Genomic DNA, 10,749 nt, shown 5'->3' on the forward strand with positions numbered 1-10,749 from the left:
CTATTCCCAGGAGAACACACTGAGACAAACATCAACTGCTGCTGGAGGATCATAAACTCGGTGAAAGACTCTCTTTGGTCTGTCTGTAACCTGTTGATCTTCCAGGGTAAAGAATTGTCCTCGACTGAGTGTTGCAGACTGGCACATTCCAAAGTCCAGGACTACGTGCTGAGGGACGCACTCAAGCTTGGGGTACCCGGCACCAAGGCTCAATGGAGAAAGGCCACTGTGTAAGTTCTTGCAGCAAATGTACACCAAGAGGCTGGTAACCGGGTAAAACCCCGGGTCTGTGTGAGTAACACTAAAGAGGGGCTGGTATTATTCTGTGATCCTGTGACAGATCAAGATCTTGGAGGTATCGCTGCTGTATTCCCATGAGGCGGTGGTCTGTTTCGGAGAGCAAAAGTTTCCATCGAGGACGGGGTTCTCAATAAGAACAAACTGGAGGTGTGGGATGTTAGAATCTGCTCAGCACTGATTCATTTTTATTCATTGTTGAGTCCCAGAATAAACACGTGGATTGTAACTGTCCATTAAAAACAAAAATAGAATTCGGAAATTTATGGCCAGTAACTTCACAATGTCCACGTTACATCACTCAGCATCCTCAGCTGCATCACATCTGGTCCACATTTCCACAGCAGAGAGCACAGTTTCACAGCAGAGAACACAGTCCCACAGCCTTCCCGGCTGTTGACCAGCCTTCAATTTGTTGCGCTGCTTTATTTCGAACTTTCAGTTCGGCTGGTCAGTTTGAAAATAAGAGACATTAAAAGATCTGACATATGATAAATTCTGGCAAAAGATGTGACAAAAATAAATTTCACATTGCTTTGTTATCAGACATTTTCACAATTCTGGTTCCTGATGAAGTTAATATGAAGGTGGTGATCTTGTCCTGACAAATAAGAAAATTCAGAGCGAATGCAGAATGAGGAAAACAGCTTCAGGGCACAAGAAGATTTTTGTGTAATGACATTTCAACAGAATACATTGAATGATGAAACAAATTGATGCTTAAATGATACAACACTGCATTTTTCGAACAAATGGCTCCAAGATTGCCATTATTTCGCTGCGAGTAGGGTTCGAACCTACGTGGAAAAACCCCATTGGATTTCGAGTCCAACGCCTTAACCACTCGGCCATCGCAGCTGATATCTGTACAGCCAATTCGTTCTATAGAAAGCATTGTAAAACCAGACACGCGGGATTGCAGTATTGCGTTGAACGGTATCCCAGTCTTTCTGTGAGAAGGGATTGAATCTGCGTGGAGAAAAAATATTCGATTTGGCGCCACGCCTTCACAGTATTGAGAATATTGAGCTGAACGAACTGTTTTGATAACAGGAACACAAGGTTATGTTCCTGGACTGGGAATCCAGAGGCCTGAACTCACCTTTCGTGACATGATTTAATAAATCTGGAATTGAAATTTAGTCTCAGTAATGGCGGATATAGGTTCTGCTTCAGACGGATCATATTTCCACAACTGGGAACACATTTACACAACAGGGAATGGTTTGACACAACCACAGTGAAGATTTGTCACCGGCAGAGTCACGGTTCCGACAGAGATAACAGTTAAATAGCACAGAGCACGGTTACACAGCAGAAACCTCAGTTCCACGGCAGAGAGCTCAGTTACACAGCCGGGAGCACAATTACACAGCCGGGAGCACAGTTACACAGCAGAGAGCACAGTTACACAGCAGAGTGTGCAGTTTCACTTCACAGAGCACAGTTACACAGCAGAGAGCACAGTTACACAGCCGAGAGCACAGTTGTTGATTCCCAAATTTCTTTCTCTGTCAGTCTGGCCTCAATAAAAGTCGAGATGGATTTGCAAGTAAAAAGAAGTTATTTTATTCAGCTTGCAAGCTACCTAGTCCACAGTGATACAGACAACATGTTGCTGTCTGCAGTCCCGGGAACTAAGTGAAGGTCCCAGACAAAGAGATCAGTACTCATACATTCAAATGGCATCAAGTTTCACATACTCGACAGCCATAGGTCATCCTATGTCCCTCCTAACTTGTTTGATCTATTCTGATTGGCTCACTTCCAATCCCTTTCTCCGGCCCCTATCAATGCAGCATCACTCTCATAGACACACCTCTTCCTGCTTTTTCCATGCGGTCTCAAATCCCTTTGTCTCTACCTGCCAGAATCAAAGTGGCTTATTTCTACATTACATTAACTAATATCTCTAAAGTAACTATTTTATATCACATTCCTCATTCCCTCCTTTTATCATTCCATGATAGCCGACCTATCCAATCCATAGCTACGGTTCCTCATCTAAAAAGATCCGTCGCTGCATTTCCAATTCCTGTCCCCCCTTCATCTGCCTCACCCTCATGGATTTTAACAGTTAATTTTTTTTTGCGGTGATTGGGGCGGTGATCTGATCCAGTGCACCCCGCATTCTACCCATCACACATTTAAGGATGGCCAGGCCCACAAAGATGCAGCCGATAGCTACCACTAGATACATGGCCATATTTATCAACCAGTCCTTCCATCCTCCAAATCCCCAGTTACCCCAAGAGCCAGGATCCTGCATCCCGTCCAAGTGATCCCGTATGCGATCCATAAATTTAGTGATGTTAGCGGTCAAGTCCTGAACTCCCATGATACACTTGCCCTGCACTATGGCGCATACCCCACCCTCACGGGCCAGAAGATAGTCAAGAGCATACCGGTTCTGCATTGCAAACAACCGTAGCTGAGACAACTCCTTGCTTATTGCCCAGAGGGCTCCCAAGGTTTCATTTCCCAAGATGGTAAGGCCGCAAATAAAATAATTCCGATCACTGACAGCCAAGGAACCCCCCACACCTCCCAGTGTCAATACGCTCAGAATTCCCCACCCGGCTGAGTGGCCCCGGTTGGGTGCAAGAACTTGAGGTTTTTTCCAGTTCTCGCAAAATTCAGCAGAGACTGCCCGGCCCGGCGTGCTAACTGATTATGCAGGTTCCACGCCGAAGGGCCGGGGACTGTGGTAGGGACTAGAGTCCCTATAGCAATTTGGCGGGGAAATGGGGGTGACAAAACGTTGGTCGCTGTACCATTCAATAAAAAGTAGTATCCTTGCTCAGTGTGCAGGCTAGCATCACAATCAGCATATCGGTTGCGTAAGGACCCCCCAGTAGCCCAGTTTATCCAACTTTGAAATGGCCATTCGGGCCGCCCAGCAATGCGGAAAGCCCTCGTCCCAACAGTGATATGAGAGACATTCGCCCAGCCACAGAGGAGCTGGAGGCCGGCGTTCAATGGAACGCAAGTGGTGTTGTAACAAACGCATTGGCCAGACGCCTGGGTGATATGGCACCTCCTGTCCGTACAGGTGGGAAACAGACATGTTATATTTGTGTCCACCTCTACCAGCGAACAGCCATATCCTTCACTGCTGAAACAATTCTCGTACGACCGGGAATCCCTATTGGGAGTGAAGTGGCTAGGTATGTATGCCCTCCACCGTCGCAGCCTATCGTCCTGTGAATGGGAATTATCCCGAGGAAGGGGAAGGCAAATAGCTGGTGGTGCTGAACCCGGATCGTAAGGAAGAGTGACTTGCTCGGGCAGTGGCTCGGAATGCTGACAATGAACCACGGTTTGGGGAGTGCCCCAAAGCGGTGAAACAGAAAATAACCTAGACACCGCTGCGGGGTTTGGGTAGCAGACAACCCGTCCCTGGCCATACAAGCGGTGGCAAATCTGGTAGAAGAGATTCATACTACCCGGGTTTTCCTCAGTTTGGCCTTTAATTAACTTAAGTGTATCTCCCGGTAACCTACGTTCTAGCTGTACTTCCCTTCTCATACGCCCCGTCCTCTCTCTAGTCCCTTTCTCTTTTTCATAGCCTCTTCCTACACTCTTCTGACAGCCTGATTTTACCTTTATTGTACCACTCTTAACACATCCAAAATCGAATTTACATGTATTCCGAAAACAAGGCAATGTCCATATAATGTTCCCTTCCCATCGCCGAGACCGGTGCAACTGCTTCATGACTCCTGCATTCTCCTTAACTTTGATGACCTTCCATGAGTCGATACCATGTCCTCGTATATGGGGGCAGCGAAGAACATCACCTTTGCAGAGGTGATGTAACCTTGTAGATTGGTTGGGGCTACACAGATACATAATATTCCCCTTTTCCATGTCCATCGCCAATAACACGCCAAGCGAAGTGAGGCCAAATATCAGACAGACGATGCGTAGCCACTCCATCATGCTCCACACCTATAAAATAGCACTGGAGAAGGGAGGCAGGTTAGTATCCGACCTTTTACAGTAGTGGAGATGGACTCAATTTACAGTGATGTAGGTGGACCCAAGCACTTCGCCCCTCCACTTTAACTGCTGTGGGGGTGGTAAGGAGAACTTGGAAGGGCCCGTCCCATCGCGGCTCCGACCCCTTCCTCGTCCAATTTTTGACCATGACATAACTACCGGGCTGGACTGAAAGTGAGCTAGGTACTGGGGGGCAATGGCTGGTGAGCCGCGCGGACCTGGCCATGGAGTTCCTTGAGCACTTGCGTGAGGGCTAGAACATAGGTGGTAATTTCTTCAGTCATCTGATGAAACTGAACCAGTCTGGGAACCTGCAGGCTCCAGGGAGTTCTAAGAGGCCTGCCATAAAGAATCTCGGCGGGAGAGAGCCGGGCCGGTCCCGCAGGTGTAACCCGCAGCTGGAAGAGGGCAACGGGGAGCAACTTAAGCCATGTCAGTCCCGTGTCTGCTCTTAATTTAGCCAATTTAGTTTTGAGGGTCTGATTGTGTCTCTCAACCAACCCGGCCGCCTGCGGTCTGTAAGCACAGTGTAACTGCTGGCGTATGCCCAACTAGGAGCAAAACTCCTTGTTAATTTGTCCAATAAAATGAGGCCCATTATCAGAACTTAACTGAGCTGGTATACCGTACCGGGGAATGATTTCCCTCATCAAGACTTTAACCACAGTAGCAGCTTTATTATCGATAGTCGGATACGCCTCAACCCATCTGCTGGACACATCCACAATGACCAAAACATATTTATAACATTGACACCTTTCCAACTCAATGTAATCCATTTGGAGCGTCTCAAAGGGACCACTGGGCAAGGGGTTTGCCCCTTCCCACAAGGGATACCTTTTCCGGTGTTATATTGCTGACAAATCAAACACCGATTACTGATACTTTGGGCCAACCCCTGCATTTTAGGGTGCCACCAAATGTCCAGCAACAAATCACTAGTCCCTCGAGCCCCACAATGAGTTGCAAAGTGTACACATTCAATGACCAATAAAGCCAGCACATCAGACATACAAGTCTGATGTGCAGGCGTGGTCCATAAAGAGGAAACAGAATCATATGTACAACCTAACCGTTTCCACATTTGTTTATCACTCTCAGGAGCGTCCTCCTGTAACCTTATGACGTCTTGGATGGTTGGCATTGGCTTGTCAGAGGCAGACCTATTTATAGTAGATCGTTTAGTCTGACTTAACATCTTAGGCACCATCACTTGCTGAATTTGCACGGCTGTTCGCGCTGCACAATCTGCTAGTTCATTACCAACGTCAACTGGGGTTGTACCATTCGTGTGGGCAGCGCATTTAATAACGGAAATCTGTGCAGGCATAAGGAGGGCCTGCAGTAGGTCATTAACTAAACCCCGGTGGGATATTTGACCACACATAATCATGTCAGGTTGTTCTGACGAAATGTCACTCAAATCGCCCCTTATTGTGGTAGTTTCCTGAATCAAAGCTAAACAGTCGTGGCCAGGTGCGTCTTCATGGACAGGGGGACCACTAAGAAAACAGGCTGGATTGATAGTGGTACAGTATTTAAATGTCAGACATGGATTGTTCAAAAGGTATATCTCATACCTATTCTGACGAGCTGCGGTAAGATGCTGAGTCTGCAGTTGCCTCAGTAGTGCGATGACCGAGTGGGAGCTATACACCGTAATATCCTGTTGGAGGGTGAGAGCATGTAATGGCTATGCGATGGCATTGATTGAACGTAAATCCTGTACTAATCGGTACTGGTCTGGTTTGGCTGGCTTAGGCACAGCAAGTATGGGGGTGTTACATTCTGATTGGCAAGTGACCAAAATACCCTGTTTCAACAGCTCTTGAATTAATTTATCTATTGATGGAGCAGCTTGAGATTTCAGGGGGTATTGTCGAATGGAAGGTAGCTTTACATGATCCTTAATCATCACCTTAATAGGTGTAACATTTGTCTTTCCCACTTGTGATGGGTATTCCGCCCAGACCTGTGGATTGACATATTCCAACACATCATGTCCCCTGTGATGCTGCAGTCGAGTGTTAATCGTTTCAGGGACCTCAAAATATTTTATGGTAGTGCCGTCCGGCATGACTTGAAGTGCGTAGTCTGTTGGATCCGAATGATCCACTGCCCTCCTGACCATTCGCCCCATATCCCTGGCATGGTACTGGTCATGGACCAGACGTGTAATATGAGGGCTTACCGAAGCTGACTGTGGCCATAAATGTGGTGATATTGTAACAAAATCGGCTGTACCTTCTTTTCCCGTGACTGTGGCTGTAACCTTGACTGGCCATTCGGTCTCAAGTAATGGCCGGTATTTGTCCTCCAACTCCCTGTTTCGTCCAGTTCTGTCATAGGCCAGGGTAACGTGATGCAGTGACTGTTCAACGTCTAACGTCCACCACTGGGGGGTGATAAAAATATAGCACTGTTGTCTCTTCCTCCATGATGTAACTGTTACCCCCTCATCTCCGCATTCTAGCTGTAGCTGGAAGATACACAGTAAATCTCGGGCCAACAAGTTACAGTCCAATCCAGTAGTCACTACAAACTGATGATCAGCAGACTTATTCTCGTAAGTGACTGTCACAGGTTCAGAAATAGGATACTCACACACCTGTCCTTGGAACCCTGACAATTGCTGCGTGTGGTCGGATAATGGTAATTTAAGTGCTGATTACCCAGAAGACATGGCTGCTCCGTCCTCTTCTTCCAGTAGACCAATGGCCCCTCAGAGGGGGCTGCGGTTATAGAGCTATTGATTCGTTCGGTGGGCCATAAAAAGGGGGTGAGGGTCCCTTTGGGTGGGTTTGGTATCCTCCTCTTTGCTGATCCACCCACCCAAAGTCACTATATTGGGGCTCCTGCTGGTAAAGTACCATTTCTGCCGCTTGTTGGGGTCGCAGATCATCCTTTTTCATTACATACTCAGTCTTAACCTTTGTAACTGAGCCTCCTTCCAGTAAAATCTGACTGCCCTTGCCATCTGGGAAGGGTCGTTCTCTGTCCAATTCATGTTATTACATTTCACAGCAGTAACCACAGAAGGTGGTAGGCAATGCATTAACATAGCACAGTATTGAGGGGAATTCTGACCATTTTGATACAGCAAATCGCCTGACTGCCCCCGGTAGATTTCATTAAAACGCTCCAGAAATTCCTCTGGCTCTTCAGTCTTCTTAGGTTTTAGGTCTAAGATAACAGAAAGATTTATGGGCCTTTGAAATGTGCTATTCAATGCATTCAAGATCTGTGTCCTTCTATCGTCGTCTAACGCATAGGCCTGCTGGAGTGTGGCATGACTAGCATAATTCAGGTGGTTAAGATAATTGCGGTACTCTGCTGGGGTTAAAATCTGCTGGACTAGGGCCCAGAGGTCCCTTGAATCAGCTTGATAAATTGAGATGGTAGTTCTCAAGGAATCCATGAAGGCAGCAGGAGATTTTTTCTACCTGGGATTGGAGATATAATAGCCATCATCTCACTGGGTGTCCATGGGAAGTAAACGTCTATCGTGGGGTTCGCTCCCGCAGTCACTGGGTCGGGGTTTCGCATCTTCCTAATCGGTAACTGTCTCCGAATGTCACCAGGGGGCACTCTAGCTATTTTCCCTGGTTGTTCCAAGACTTCAACGTCTCTCCCTGTCACTAGGGGGACTTCTTTCTCTTCAAAAGAAGTTGTTTCAGCTTCCTTTGTTCCCGAATCTTGTGGTTTCTGCTTAGTTTGGAGAGACTGAGGTGATATGCTTACTTTTCCAAATTATTGAATTTTTCTTTTTCTGTCAATTCAAGGCCAGCCATTGAACTACGTAGCTCATCTCTTGTTTGACCCGCACCTTTCCTCTACTTGCGTTTTTTTAAACTTAAAAATGTTTGAAAATTCAAATTGAATTACTGCAACTTGCAATCTTAGCTCTGATCTCAACTCAGAACTAAATTTACAATTTGCTTAACACAAACTTGTCTAACATTTACAACTTAATTATTTCTTTATCTTAACAATTTTTCTTTTAACAAGTTTTTTTTCTTTTACATACACATAAGTATTAGCAAAATTAACTATCATCTCCAGATTGACACTTTTTAAAATGGTGTACATGATCTTCTTTAAGTTTCTATTAATCTCCAGATAAAATGAGATAAACCTTATTTCAAGTAAGTAAAACTTAAGATTCTGGCAATTTCAATCAATTGCTTTCGAAAATAATAACTTTTATCAAAGAGGTGGAGAAACCCACTGGTTTCCTTTAATTAATTCAAAACGTAACTTTGCTGGTGTTCACTGACTCAAAGGAAAGGTATCCGATTACACTAGCGACTGGTGCTGTTATCTCAAGGCCTGAGTGAGAAGCACTGTCTGTCTTTAACTTTGCCTGCTGCGGTTAACCCTTTGAGAGACTTCTGCTTCAACCAATATGCAGCATTCCCCACAATCTCAACTAGTCCTCGGAACTGCGTTTTTCGCCAATACAGTCCAAGGAGACAATTTTAGCTTAATCAACTATATATTTAAAACACTCACACATAGAGTTGAACCATCTTCAGATTTAAAAACAGTTATACTGGACTGAACCTTCAGTACTGAAGTCCCATCAGCCCCTGAACACATATAATAGACTTAACCTTCATTACTGAAGTTCCATCAGCCTCTGAACCCTTATACTTGGAATTGAATCATCATTTGAGATGTCACATCAACCCAAAACCCTAACCCAAGCCGAAACAACAATATGAAATCCCATCAATTAAATTGCTAATCCCCAGACTGACCTGTGATTTCATCGAGGCGGTCTTTCTGTGCCAACCGCGAGTGACCAGACTAATCAGACGATAAGAAGAGGGGAACAATCAATGCGCGGTCGTTTTCCAGTTCTACATTGAGGGCCCTTTGTTCCCCATCCTCCTGTTCATAATCAGTCTAATTCTGATTTCGCAGTTGGATCAGGATCGCCCTGAGAAATCCCGGTTTCGGCACCAAATGTTGATTCCCAAATTTCTTTCTCTGTCAGTCTGGCCTCAATAAAAGTCGAGATGGATTTGCAAGTAAAAAGAAGTTATTTTATTCAGCTTGCAAGCTACCTAGTCCACAGTGATACAGACAACATGTTGCTGTCTGCAGTCCCGGGAACTAAGTGAAGGTCCCAGACAAAGAGATCAAATGGCATCAAGTTTCACATACTCGACACCCATAGGTCATCCTATGTCCCTCCTGACTTGTTTGATCTATTCTGATTGGCTCACTTACAATCCCTTTCTCCGGCCCCTACCAATGCAGGATCACTCTCATAGACACACCTCTTCCTGCTTTTTCCATGCCGTCTCAAATCCCTTTGTCTCTACCTGCCAGAATCAAAGTGGCTTATTTCTACATTACATTAACTAATATCTCTAAAGTAACTATTTTATATCACATTCGTCACAGTTACATAGCCGGGAGCACAGTTCCACAGCAGAGAGCACATTTACACAGCCGGGAGCACAGTTCCACAGCAGAGAGCATAGTTACACAGCCGGGAGAACAGTTACACAGCAGTGAGCTCAGTTACACAGCAGAGAGCACAGTTACACAGCAGAGTGTGCAGTTTCACTTTAGAGAGCACGGTTACACAGCATAGAGCACAGTTACACAGCAGGCAGCACAGTTACACAGCAGAGAGCATGGTTACACAGCAGAGAGCACGGTTACACAGCAGAGAGCACAGTTACACAGCAGAGTGTGCAGTTTCACTTTAGAGAGCACGGTTACACAGCAGGGAGCACAGTTACACAGCAGAGAGCAGTTACACAGCAGAGAGTACAGTTACACAGCAGATAGCACAGTTACACAGCAGAGTGTTCAGTTACACAGCAGAGAGATCAGTTACACAGAAGAGGGCACAGTTACACAGCAGAGAGCACAGTTACACAGCAGAGTGTTCAGTTACACAGCAGAGAGCCCAGTTACACACCTGAGAGAACAGTTACACAACAGAGAGCAGAATAACACAGCAGAGAGCACAGTTACACAGCAGGATATATATTTACAAACGGGGCCTATCATTGTGAAACAGAAAACACATTTTACTAAATAGCTAGTTTTCCCATCTCAGTATCTTGCTGGTTTACTCGGCACCTTTTCTGTGTGTCATTGTGTGTGTGTCCTGATAGTCTCTTCCTGCTTTTCGGTGTGTCTTCCAGTGTCCTCTGTCTGTTACAGCCGTGCTGATGTTCCGTGTTATTGTCCTGCCAGAGTGAGCTTCACAACACGTGGGTTCTTGATTGAAGGAAAAAATGGAGGAAGTGAATAGTTATCTGGCTGGCACAGAACAGCAATTGCGAACACTTTAGATGTAAGGAGCAGAGTGGCGCAGTGGAAGTGGAAGCGCCCATAACCCAGAGGTGCGTGGATCGAAACCATCCTCTGCTGTTTCTATTCTCACTCACACCAAAAATAAACAAGTCGCTGTTTCCCAGCACACCC

The 10,749-nt window shown here is 45.8% G+C and overlaps 1 non-coding gene across 1 annotated transcript; it reads right to left on the minus strand.

Moving 5' to 3' along the window:
• Positions 1-1,073: 1,073 nt before the first annotated feature.
• On the minus strand, positions 1,074-1,155 carry trnas-cga (transfer RNA serine (anticodon CGA)). The gene has a single exon. It is a non-coding gene; the product is annotated as a tRNA-Ser (tRNA).
• Between the last annotated feature and the right edge of the window lie 9,594 nt (positions 1,156-10,749).

This window comes from Scyliorhinus torazame, chromosome 24 (genome assembly GCF_047496885.1).
Source record: "Scyliorhinus torazame isolate Kashiwa2021f chromosome 24, sScyTor2.1, whole genome shotgun sequence".
Classification (NCBI taxonomy): Eukaryota; Metazoa; Chordata; class Chondrichthyes; order Carcharhiniformes; family Scyliorhinidae; genus Scyliorhinus; species Scyliorhinus torazame.